Source organism: Pelodiscus sinensis, chromosome 25, assembly GCF_049634645.1.
Source record: "Pelodiscus sinensis isolate JC-2024 chromosome 25, ASM4963464v1, whole genome shotgun sequence".
Classification (NCBI taxonomy): Eukaryota; Metazoa; Chordata; order Testudines; family Trionychidae; genus Pelodiscus; species Pelodiscus sinensis.
The window spans coordinates 10,110,095-10,123,003 of NC_134735.1; positions in this window are offsets into that span (position 1 = coordinate 10,110,095).

Sequence of the window (12,909 nt, forward strand, 5' to 3'; positions counted from 1 at the left end):
GTTTGGGAACCACTGCTGTAAACAAACTTTACGGGACCATGGGAAACTTGGCCACACCTGTGAAAAGTGGATATCTGGCTCACTAAAATCATGCCGGACCATGGATGTTGCTGGACCAGAGAGTGCCGGACCAGAGAGGTTCAACCCGTACTGCTTTTCATCTGATTAGTAAAGTCTGGAGTTCTGAGTCTGGGGCCAGACACCTGTGTGTTTTAGTCCCGGAATAAGCACATCCAAATGGTCAGACCAGAGGCCCATTTAGCCCAGCAGCCTGTCTTTCGACAGCGTCTTGTGCCTGAGGCCAATGCTTAAAGAGTGAGGGAGTCATAAAGGGCCACAGGCACAGGAAATAACAACTGAGCAAGTGCATTGTCAATATTTGGTTTACCCAAACTGCCGCTCCCGCATTATTTTTTACCCTCCCCCCAATTTTTTTAAGACCACTGATCCCAGCATGCCAGGGGGCAAGGTTCTTGGTTTTGCAAATTGTTCCCCAGAGCAGAATGAGCTCATGAGAATTCCCCTTGTCACGAAACACTCATCTTTTTAAAAGTCAAACCCTAAATGTCAAATTGTTCTCACTTGCGTCCCCTCTGCTTCCCCGGCTGCCGTGTGCATGCCAACGGGCCAAGGTACGGGTGGGGTCAACAAGACACAGCTGTGTTGCAGCCACATCAGGTTGAGTCATATGCAGAAATGATGCTCCAGGCAACAGAAATCTGCATTGGACTGAGCCTGAGTTGTCTCATGTCTGTGCTTTGTGGAGAGATGCTAATGAGACGCATTCCCAGGGCTGAAATCCTACTCATGCAGAGGCCAGCGAAGCCCCGGGCCTGATCCCAAAGGGAGGTGAAGAGTTCATCCATGAAACCCGTCAGCAAGGAGAAGACAGTCATCCGAGTTTCAAGGTCAGGAGTCTGGTATTTCAAACGTGTGCATGGGCCAGAATGAAGTGGAACCTGCAGGCCAGAGCATGGCAAGACACCGGAAGAGGCCGTCCAATTCAGGCGTTGGCCAGCAAAAGCCTTCTATCAAAAAAATGACAAGCATATTTATCCACATCCGTCATCTGTGGGCTGAGCATCTGCGCCCGTTCCTGTCAGATGCGGGCCTAGCAGCCTTGCTACACTGCTCTAGAGATGGAGTAGCCACCAGTGTCCTGGGCCCTCCTCTGGCTTCCGGTTTGCTTCTGGAACTAAGACTCTGGTCCTAAGTGTCAAAGTCCTCTGTGGTCTATCTATCTATTTAGGACCAAGCTAAATATGAGTCAATAGTGTGATACTGTGGGGAAAAAAAACCCAAAACAAAACCAAACCGCTTTCTGAGATGTATTAACAGGAGCGATGTAAGTAGGACATGAGAGGTGGTTCTTCCACTCTACTCTGCACTGATTAGGAGAGTATTGTGTCCAGTCGTGGGTGTCACATTTCAGAACAAATTGAAAAACGTCCAGAGAAAAGCAACAAAAATGATGAAAGGTCAAGAAAACATGACCTATGAGTAAATACTGAAAGAACTGGGTTTGTTTAGTCTGGAAAAGAGAAGACTGAGAGGGGACATGATAACAGCTTTCAAATACCTAAAGGTTCTACAAGAAGGTTGGAGAAAATATTTTCTCCTTAACCTCTGATGATAGGACAAGAAGCAATGGGCTTAAATTGCAGCAAAGGAGACTTATGCTGGACATTAGGAAAACTTCCTTTCAGGGGGGTTAAGCACTGCAATAAATTGCCTCGGAAGGTTGTAGAATCTCCAGCATTGGAGATTTTTAAGAGCAGGTTAGACAAACATCGGTCAGGGATGGTCTAGATGGTGCTTGGTCCTGCCATGAGTGCAGGGTACTGGACCCGATGACCTCTTGAGGTTCCTTTCAGCTCCTGTGCCCATCTCCATGGTGGATGAGTCCAAACTCCTTCAGACAGGACCTCTCTATCTGGGACCCACCCAGAAAGGTTCATGCACAAAGGAAGCAGAAACTAAAAGTGCTAAGGGATTTTGGAGGCATTCTCAGTTCTAGGTGCTAAATTGTAGGACCAAAGGAGATCAGGACGAGCCCTACTTTTCCCATTTTCAAAGCCCAAGGCAAAGCTCCTCTCTTTGCACATGCCTCTACCCACAAGGAGATGGAGGGGGGAGGGGAATAACAAGCAAATGTAACTCTGATCCTAGGGAAGAGAAAAACCTATTTCAATGAGCTTTTGCAGTGCTTAGTTGAAAACTGCATTTCATGCCTTCAAATTGCAGTGATTTATACCTAAGACAGACAGACAAACAGGCAGAACTTTGGCACAAAGGTTCTCATTTGGCTCCTATTTCTTCAGACTAGTTCCTCCAGTGCATTCATTTAGCTGGTAAGCTTGGGGTCATTGTCACATCAGTGAGTGTTCAGTGCAGCTTTTAGGCATGGGTATGCCCAAGGACACTTTGCAGACACCATATTCTTACTGGTTGGCTCTAGGGGCATACTGCTCAGTAGTCCCTACATTTGTCCAGATCTAGCAGCAAAACCAACAGAAAGAACCATGATTAGTGCTCAGTAGAGCAGCAATGAGGGGAGGCAGAGGCAGAGGCAGAGGAGAGGGAAATGCACTGAAAATCAAATTACTCTTAGCAAATCCCCCCATCTTTCAAGCAAAGCCGTGCAGAGATTGCATCACATTACACACTCATTGCAAAGTCCGTACTAACATACTAGCTGATACAAATCAGCTGCTTCCATGAACACTTTGTGGTTATTTAAATTTAGTAACTGATTTATTACTTTGTGCTTTCCCCAGAAATGAAAAGTAACTCTTTTTGCATTAGATCAGAGGCGGGGCAGAGTTAAAAATCAAAGCTTGGGCTTTGTACTCTATTTTAACAAGGTAGCGCCAGCTGCTAATCTTGCTTTATTGCATTCCTGACAGAGCTCTGCCCAGCAAACTTTCTTAAGGGACTTTCTCCAGAAGTAAAAGAGCTCAGATTCACTTTCATTTATGGCTAGATGTATTTACTCAGGGAGAATCAGCCACATCGATTGTGACACGCCTGTGACTATATTCAGAGACAGCTGTCCTCAGCCAGCCTCCCTCATGAGTCATGGAGATTGAACCTTCAGCCGCACTTTAAGGCCTGGTCTACACCACAGCGGAAGGTCGAAATAAGATACGCAACTGCAGGCACGTTAATTAAGTAGCTGGAGTTGACGTTTCTTAAATCAAGTTTCCATGCCATCGATATGGAGGGAGGAGTGGGAGTACTGGTGCCAATAGGGGTGTCCTCTGAGTTCGATTTAGTGGGTCTTCACTAGACCCACTAAATCAACCCCCAGAAGATCAACAGCGACCGCATCAATCTTCTGTATAGTGAAGACGTGGCCTAACTGTCCCCAGAGAGCTACAGAATGGGGTATTAGGAACTGCACCTTTAAGGGCTAAGTTCCCCAGGCAGAGAAGCCGGATGTGGCACAATCAGTTAGAACTATGCACAGAATAAAGCAGACCCTCAGGGGATACTGAGTACAGACTGAGCACCACACAAGAGTTTCCTTGTTGCCTGGCAGGGGGAACAGACCTTCTTGAGGCCCCAAGAGGCTCTCAGATACTGCAATGATGACATCAGGCAGACCCGGGCCAGCCATGAACACCATTTCTGATTGGGGAGGGGAAGAACTTTACTTGTGATTCCATGGGCCACATAGGCACTTGAAAACTCTAGTTTGGGGTGCATAATTCAGGCATTTTAACTGACAGAAGCCCCACATCTAATCTACTATATGTCTGAGAGAGTTTGTCTGTGACTGAGTGAGTGTGTCTGTCTACTCAAGAAATTCTCTTAAGCGGTAAGAGCTAGGACCCCCATATTTGGAAGGCAGCTTCCTCTTATCAGAACTTAAAGCAAGGTCAGGGTTTGGTTGTGCCAGGACAATGGGATGTGCCTGGAATGGGATTGCTTCTCTTAAAAGAATACAGAAAAGAGACAGGATCACCAGTCAGGTGAAAGGGGTGTTCCCTCCTCCGCCTCCATCCGGGACTGCCCAAGCTTCCCACCACCCAGCCGTCCTTTAGGGAGGGCGGGAGGGGGCTGAAGCTCCCCCACTCCCCAGTTCATACAGGAACATTGGTAGCTGTTCCCCCAGGAGAAAATGCCCAGTTTTCTGTATTTCTCACTCTGGCTGGGGAGCACAGAGGACAGATGAACCTGGACCTGCCTCAGCCGGGGGACATGCACCCCTCCCCTGCGGTGCCTGCTGGAGATTCAGTAGCCATGGAGAGGCACTTCTCACCTGCCCCCAGGCTACTGCAATGAGAAAGGCCTGGGGATAGTCCTCTCTCCCCAGAGTAGCCTGCATATTGAACCCTCAACCCCAGCCCCACCCCCAGAACACTGATATAAATGAAGAAAAACAGAAATTAATTGAGTTAAGGACTCAAACAATGCTGGGTAAATCTCATTCTTATATAAAAGAAAGAAAATGAAATAAATATTAGACCTTCTCAGCTCTAATAATAACATGTTCTGGTATCTTCTGGGAAGTCACTTGAGGGACATTGTTAAGGTTTAAAAATTTAAACATATATTCTTACTTTGTCACTAACTCTATTGCAGAGAGACCCCATGAGGACTCCATCTCGGCTCTGAGAAGGGAGGGGAGTCAGGCGAGTTACAGCAGGGGCAGATACATCTCTGGGTTCCATATAAGAACCCAGAACGTCCAGACTGGGTCAGACTGGGCTGGAGGGAGAAGATAAAGAACATAAGAAAGCCCACACTACGTCAGACCAAAGGTCCATGTAGCCCTTAAAACTGATTTGTAAAGACAGAGAAGAAACTGAGGCACAGCCCAGAGACAGGGCATGTGACAGCATGTCACAGGAAATTCAAGAGGAAGAGATGGGAAAATGCAACACTTTGGCCTGGTCTAAACCAGGATTAGATCAACCTCCCTCAGAGCTGTGAAAAAAAATTGTGATATAGTTAAGTTGACCTAATCATGGAATCATAGAAGTGGAAGGGACCTCAAGAGGTCATCGAGTCCTGTCTCCTGCCCTCACAGCAGGACCAAGCACTGTCTAGATCATCCCTGGCAGGTGTCTGTCTAACCTCTCTTAAATATCTCCAGTGATGGAGAGTCCACAACTCCCCTGGGCAATTTATTCCAGTGTTTAACCAGCCTGACGGTTAGGAAGTTTTTCCTAATAATATCCAACACCTTCCTTTCTGTAATTTAAATTCATTGTTTCTTGTCCTATCCTCAGAGGCCAAGGAGAACAATTTTTCTCCCTCCTCCTTGTAACACCCCTTTAGATACTTGAAAACCACTACCATGTCCCCTCTCAGTCTTCTCTTTTCTAAACTAAATAAGCCCAATTCTTTCAGTCTCCCCTCATCGGTCATGTTTTCTAGACCTTTAACATTTATTGTTGCTCTTCTCTGGACTTTCTCCAATTTCTCCACATCTTTTTTGAAATGTGGTGCCCAGAACTAGACACAATACTCCAGATGAGGCCTAACTCACACTGCAAACTCTGCTCGGTCAAGGGAGTTCTTCTGCCAACCTCGTTACCACCTCTCCAGCAGGTGGATGGAGAAACCCTTTCCATCACATGCCACGGTCGTGTAGACATCTGCACTAGAGCTTGTAACATAAACATGCCCATTGGAATGGAACGCCATTGTTCCATAGCATGCCCTGGCTCATGGGGACACTCTGTCCCATGGATCATTGTCTCTCCTCCTCCTGCGCTTTTCAAAAGCAAAGCTGTGTGTTGAGAAATGTGTATCATGTAGAAACCACCTTCTCCTCCATAATGCAAACTGTCTTGAATTTGCACTTCCAGTGTGGAAAGCCCCCTCATCCCCCCCACCCCATCCTGCAGAATTCCTTGGATGAATCCCAGCTTAAAAGGACTTAACACATGTGAGGAAAGACATTCTTGTTAACAGCTGGGGATCTTGGCAGGGTGTCTGAGCTATAACGTGCAGTTCCCGCAATCCATCTCAGCCCACAGTTGTGTTCAATTAGAGTACTCTGATGTGAAGGTGCATCAGAGAACTACAGACAAATGCCCTCGAAGGAATGTCCTGTCAGCTGTTACACAGCACAATGAAACAATCACCTCCCAAATGCACGGACAGCCAGCATCACCCCAGTCAGGGCGAGGACATTACCACTTGTGACCCCTCCAGATCTCATGGTGTTCTTCAAAAGGAGTGCATTCGTGGCCAGCCCTGCTTCACCGATTAGTTAGCTAACTAATCCAGCAGCACAGGGCTCCTCCCAACACCTAACAATAGCTAAAAAATCATTTGACTAAAACCAAAATTGGTTGTTTTCTTTTGTTTGGCTTCTGAGGCAGCAAGTTACATTTGAGTCACATTTTCAAGCATTCCTCCATGACCAGGAGAGCCAGAAAAAATGGTTTTCAGCAAAGGTTCTGTGTATAAAGTTCTACAAACCAGATGGACATAACTCTGTGTGGATAGCTCAGCGTGCCATCTGATGATTATGGGGCATTGTCCACAAGTTTATAGGTTCAATAATGTTGCTGTTGTTAATGCTCTGAAAATGACTTCCTGAGTAATGAGCTCTCAACAGTAATGGCCGCATTCCATCTCCATTATATTCTCCTTTTTCAATTAGACAAAACAGCCTTCACTTCCTGTCCTAAATTTAAGGTGGGCAGGTTACATTCCAGGGGTGAGAGAAGGAAACCCTCTGTGACCCTTAACAGTTAACTTAATCTGAGTAGAATTTTCAAAAGTGTTTTCATTGGCCTAATTCTGGTCCCACTGGGATCTCTGGTAAAACTCTCAGGCTGTGTCTAGACGGGCAAGTTTTTCTGCAAAAGCAGTTGCTTTTGCGGAAAAACTTGCCAGCTGTCTACACTGACCACTTGAATTTCTGCAAGAACACTGACGATCTCATGTAAGAAATCAGTGCTTCTTGCGGAAATACTATGCTGCTCCCGTTCGGGCAAAAGTCCTTTTGCGCAAAAGCTTTTGCGCAAAAGGGCCAGTGTAGACAGCTCAGATTTGTTTTCCGCAAAAAAGCCCTGATTGCGAAAATGGCGCTATATAGTCAGAGGGATGATTCATAGAATCATAGAATACTAGACTGGAAGGGACCTTGAGAGGTCATTGAGTCCAGTCCCGTGCCCTCCTGGCAGGACCAAGCACCATCTAGCCCATCCCTAATAGATGTCTATCTAACCTGCTCTTATATATCTCCAGAAATGGAGATTCCACAACCTCCCTAGGCAATTTATTCCAGTGTTTAACCACCCTGAAAGATAGGAAGATTTTCCTAATGTCCAACCAAAACCTCTCTTGCTGCAGTGTAAGCCCATTGCTTCTTGTCCTAATTCACAAAATTCCTTAAAGGATTCATTTGAATGGAAATGTGGAACCCAGCATTGAAAATCTCAGCCTAAGGCTGTGTCTAGACTCCAGGGTTTTTTCGAAAAAAGTAGCCTTCTTTCGAAAAAACTTCACCTGTGTCTAAACTACAGCCGCGTTCTTTTGAAATTAAATCGAAAGAACGCAGCTTTTCTTTTGACGGAGGTACTCCTCATTTCACGAGGAAGAACGCCTTTTTTCGAAAGTGTTCTTTTGAAAAAAAGCGTTCTTGAATGCAAACACGGCTTTTTCGAAACAGAGCATCCAGACTGCCTGGGTGCTCTCTGTTGAAAAAGAGGCTCACTTTTTCAAAAGAAGAGGTTGCAGTCTAGACGCTCTCTTTTGAAAGAGGCTTGTAGTCTAGACGTACCCTGACTGTCCACCCACAGCAATTCAGTGGTGGAAAAGGCTAAAAAAGGGGAAAGGATCATACCAACATGCCACCACACCCAGCACAAACCCCTGGCTTTTGACTGGCTGAGAACAGATGGCATGTTCATACTGGCTTGTGCCAGGTCTCCAAGGCCATTTTGCCTTTATGAAGCTGCACGTCAGAAACTCATGGTCACAGTGGGACGGTCTTGGAACTCAGAGTTATATGTAGTAGATGCAGGCAGTACATAAGCGGCCTGGTTGTGTGAACATCATAATTTATTGTCTCCTGAGGTGTCCAAGGCAGATATCTCAAGCTCCATGTCAACAGAAGTCAATGTCTGATCATTGCTTTTGCCAGCCTCATGCCCTGTGTGCTTGGAACGAGCCCACAAAGCTGTTCTTCATTAGGTGGGGCTGCCGACCTTCTCAGATTCCATTCCTCAAAAACCAAAAGGGCATCAGCCCGTGTTGCTAAATGGCATGTCAAGAACAGATCATCAGTGTTTGCCGTGGGCCCAGGCATGTTTTCCATTAGCCTCTTCCCATTTCCTGCCATATCTGGTTTGTAAATTTCAGCATTTGGGGGAAAGCTTCATTATTTTGCTTTGTCTTCTCTGCAGCTGCTTCAGATCTAGGGAATGAAGGGTCACTGAGGGATGTAGCATAGAACTCATCCTACTGACATATCACACAGGAGAAGGGTGCATTTCATGGACAAGTCTCTTACAGGCATGTGGCTTCTAAACCTTGGGTATCCTGGTCTTCATTTGTGATCAGTTGCACAGAATAGCCTGACTTCAGAGCTGCTGTCCTTACTCAATGCATTACTCTGCAGATACCCCCATTGATCTAGAGAGGTCCCACTGCACCATGTCAGAACAGCAGGATTTGGCCCACAGCATGTGCTTTAGCCATGAAATTGCAGCTCTGCCCCTTAGTAAAACCACCAACATACTCAAGTGCCTCATCTCTGATTGGTGTTTGTTTTGCTCCAGGGTTGAGGCAGCAGACTGAGGCAAAGGGAGAGGGGGAGGACAGGAAGCGAGGCTGAGATGAGGCTCCCAGGCAAGAGATATCACTCTGCATGTTATCTCCATACAGCAGCTCTTTGGCCAAGAAAGGTTTATTATAGCTGGCTGGGTGCATGTTATTAAAAATAAGGCGGCATTTATACGCATCAATCATAGGCTGTGAAAACCATCACATGGCAGGCCCAAGAAAGGCCATAAACCATGGAAGTTTGATGCCAATACACTGACACATCCTGTCAGCATCAGCTGCTTGCATGAGCAGATGTTTGAGTCCTTCTGCACGCACTCCAGCAAAGAGAGCAAAAGAGAGCGCTTTGGTCCCTCATCCGTCCATTTTGTGCACCTGAGCAAACCACCCAGGAGAAGAGATGCTGCTTCTAAGTTGCAGGATATACCTGAAACAAGGTGTGCTCATCCTGACACACCTGAGAAGTGACTTGGATTTCCCCACTATGGCACTCTGTAACTTGGAGAAGCACCCTGTAACCCCCATCTTCCTCATTTGTATATCATCGTGATCTTATATATAAAGCATGCCTTGTGAGGTATCAGAGGAAAGGGCAAGGGGACTTCTGTCTGAGAGCCCCTCCAAAAACCAAGCTGGATACTGCACCAGCCCTCACAGGGAACACCACCAATACTTGCTACTGAAGCTCCAATGCTAGAGAGAGTCAGCGTGCAGCCGTAACACTTGCACAAACACAGCCTCCGTCCTCCCCTTTTGCCTTGAACAGCTCCTACCTCCAACACAGGAGAAGCTGGCAGGGTTTCAGGAGAAGCTGGCAGAGGTGAATCCCAGGTAGCTCACGATCATTGGATGGGCGACAAATGGTCCCAAACCAAGTTGATTCTGAATATAAACCCACTGGAGCTAAAGCTAGACGCTGAAATTCAGAGCCTGGGGATGGGGGAATTCTCAGAGAGGGGGGAGGTGAGATGAAAAGAAACACAAGATGCTGGGCTGCCTTGCAGCAGGTATTTGAGGAGACATGCACCAGTGTCACACTAGGCAGCAGCCTTTCTGTGTCGGTTGGAGAGGTGCACTAAATAGTGAGGAGCCATTGACACCAGCCACAGAAGTGAGTGACCGGTTCCTGGGGGACATGGTGTTAGAAAAAAGCCTCTCTCTAAGGCCAGGAGGGATTCACCTGCAGGACATGCAGCCGACAGAGATTTTTGTTGCACTTGTGACCGTCAGGAAGCCCTGCTCTTTAAGGCTGATCTCTTAAACTGACATCTGCACTGTATCATCTGCTTTATCTTAAAACCCCTGCAGGAGGAGGAAGAGGCCTTATCTCACTTCCCTGGGAGGGGAGATGATTCAGTGCACCGCCCTGGGATATTTGCACCTTGACTCATTTTGTGCAGTCACATTCCTGGCTGAAGTTTTTGCAGGGCACCCACAGAACCCACACGCTCATGGAATTCATGCAGATTTGAGCCCACCCTTAAGCCAATCTGCCACTAGTGCACCCAGAGGGGCGCCTTACTGCACAAAGTGCCCCTTGACAGGGATAGAGGCCACCCACCTGGGGAGTCAAAGGTGGACAGAGTCTCTGTGGTGAAAACTCTAAACCGAGCTTGTGGAAAGGCAGAGCAAAGTGTCTTATCTCCCTCTGTGCCGGGGAGGGAGCAGGACAGCACTGCTGTCTTCCCCAGGAAGCCAGCCAGCCAGCCATCTCTCACCAATTGCAATAGGCTGAGGAAAACAAGCTCCGTAACTCAGCAGGCAGCTACTGCATGTGCAGGACTGCTGGCCTCGCCTGTGCCAATGCAGGTGCCGTGGGATTCCCTCAGTCCTGCTTCAAAACATGCAGGGTCCTGCATGCTTAATCTACACCCCTGCTGCTGCTGGGCACACATGCCTCCCTGATGTGTCAGGGATGCATTGAACACCTTTGCCTTAACTCTCGACCACACACACTGCAGGGAGGGGGACCAGTTTGCTGGAGCCAGTATGGGAGTACTGCCCTTAGCCCGACATCCCCACTAGTGTCCCAATAACTGCTGGGTACACTATATGCCTTCTGCCAAGGGGTTTCCTTGCATCAAATGTGGGATCCACGTTAGCAAAGGAGAGACCAGGCTGTGCATACCTGAGCCACAGCAACGGCAGGGAGGCGGCTCTTTTTATCTTCCATTCCAATTAAAAGTGCAGATAAAATAAAAATTCACAGGGCCAATGGGGTCAGCAGCCGGGAGGCATTCCAAAGTGGATAAGGCTGCTCAGAACACGCTCGCCTCCGGAGGCAGGTCTAGCAGTGCCCTCGTGTGGCAGTCTGTTCTAAAGGCAAAGCACAAAGAGGGGCTTCTCTCCCTCCCTTTAGCAGATACAATTCCTCTTAACGACTCAGCACCTCTGGCCAGGAAACAAGGGCTACGTCTCTCACTGAATAAACCTTTCATACAAAATCCATCTAGTGTCAGCCTACACACAGTGACTGTGCTCATTTGGGTCACTGCTGATCTCCCCTGGCAGTGGCCAGAGAACAGGTGCCTACAGGGGCGGCCCGTCCATATAGGCGAACTAGGCGGTCACCTAGGGCGCCAAGTTAAATGGGGCGCCAAATGGTGGTGCAATATCATTGAGGGGTTTGGAGGTGGGGGTGCCGATTGCATGGTTTGCCTAGGGCGCCAGTTGCTGGCAGCTCGTCTAGGGCCGCGCCTGGGTGTCTATCTCATGTGGCATGTTTAAAACTATCAGTAGTTTATAGCACTGAGCATGATGTTTGGTTAGTGACTTACTGGCTCATAGTCCGGGATTTCCTGCAATGCTGAGGGTCTTTAGGTGTGGAACTCACTCCCCCCAGTACATGATAAAGCTCATCTCTTTGGTCAGGCTGGTTTGGGCAGTGTTTGGAGGTGGGATGGGATGAGTTACAGACCAGGGCTTGTTTGGAGTTGACTCTGCCATCTGTCTTGACACCAATAAGTGGTGAGAAACAAGCATGCACATTTTAGGGAGAATGCCCCCTCCTTCAGACATCTCTCACCCCTGGCTGTCTAGTCTGCACAGAGAAACATGGGGAACAAGTCTCTCAGCAGCATGCGCCTGCATTTTCAGAAAGGTGTAGGATTAAGTCTTCCTTTGTCTGCTTGGCACATGCTGCCAAGTAAAAGGATGGGGGTACTTTTAGCATAGAGGACATTGGCCTACCCCAGGGGTGGGGAACCTAAGACCTGGAGGATGGATGTGGTCCCTGGGTTGCGTGGATCTGGTCCCTGAGGCTTAGGGCCTCCCCCAGCATTGGGGAGCCCATGCTGGCACTCCAGTCCCACCCTCCATCACCTCCCTGCAGCTCCTGACCCCCAATTCTCCAACTGATTGTTCTGTAGGTCAGCAGCCCCTAGGGTTGCCACGTGGTTTAACCAAAAATACCAAACACAAAAAAAGGGGGAGACCAAAGTTGTTGAGTAAAAGAAAAAAAAAAAGACCCAAGAGTTGTTAAGCAAAAAAAAAAAAAAAAATAGCATGGCCCCTTTAAGAAATGCTTTTGAGGCTTTTTGGCCCTAACAGGCTGCCCGCAGCCACCCACCATCTTGTCTCCCTGCTCCGGGCCAGACAGTTCCCCTGCAGAACCAGGTAAGCACCCCGGATTTTCGCCTCCTGGCCAGGAAAAAGTCAGAAAATAGCAGACATTTTAGGTGTCTGGTATTTTCTGAATGTTTTTTACCGGACAGGAGGAGAAAATACCACACTGTCCGGGTCAATACCAGACACCCGGCAACCCTAGCAGCCCCCGACCCAAAAAGGTTCCCCACCCCTCTTCTAGACCCTACTTTCAAAATCTCTTATCACATCAACCCGCCCAAGGACAAGGGAGATCTGCATAGCAATGGGCAGCACTTTGCTACCAGCACCTTCCTGGTAGAGATTGGAGGGCTACAATAACCCACTTTTCCCATCTTTCATGTCCTTTTCCTAACACTACCCCTGTGAAACTGCTTTACCGCCCCCTTGTGGAGGAAGATGACATTTCCCCACAAGAGGATGCTTGGCCATTTTATTTTAAAACAGATTTTCGCTACTGCTCCACATAGGGGTGAAAGACGAGGGCTGGTCCATGCTAGGACAGAGGTCAAACTCATCTTTAAGTCTTAAGTGAACTGACTTTGGTGTTCAAAA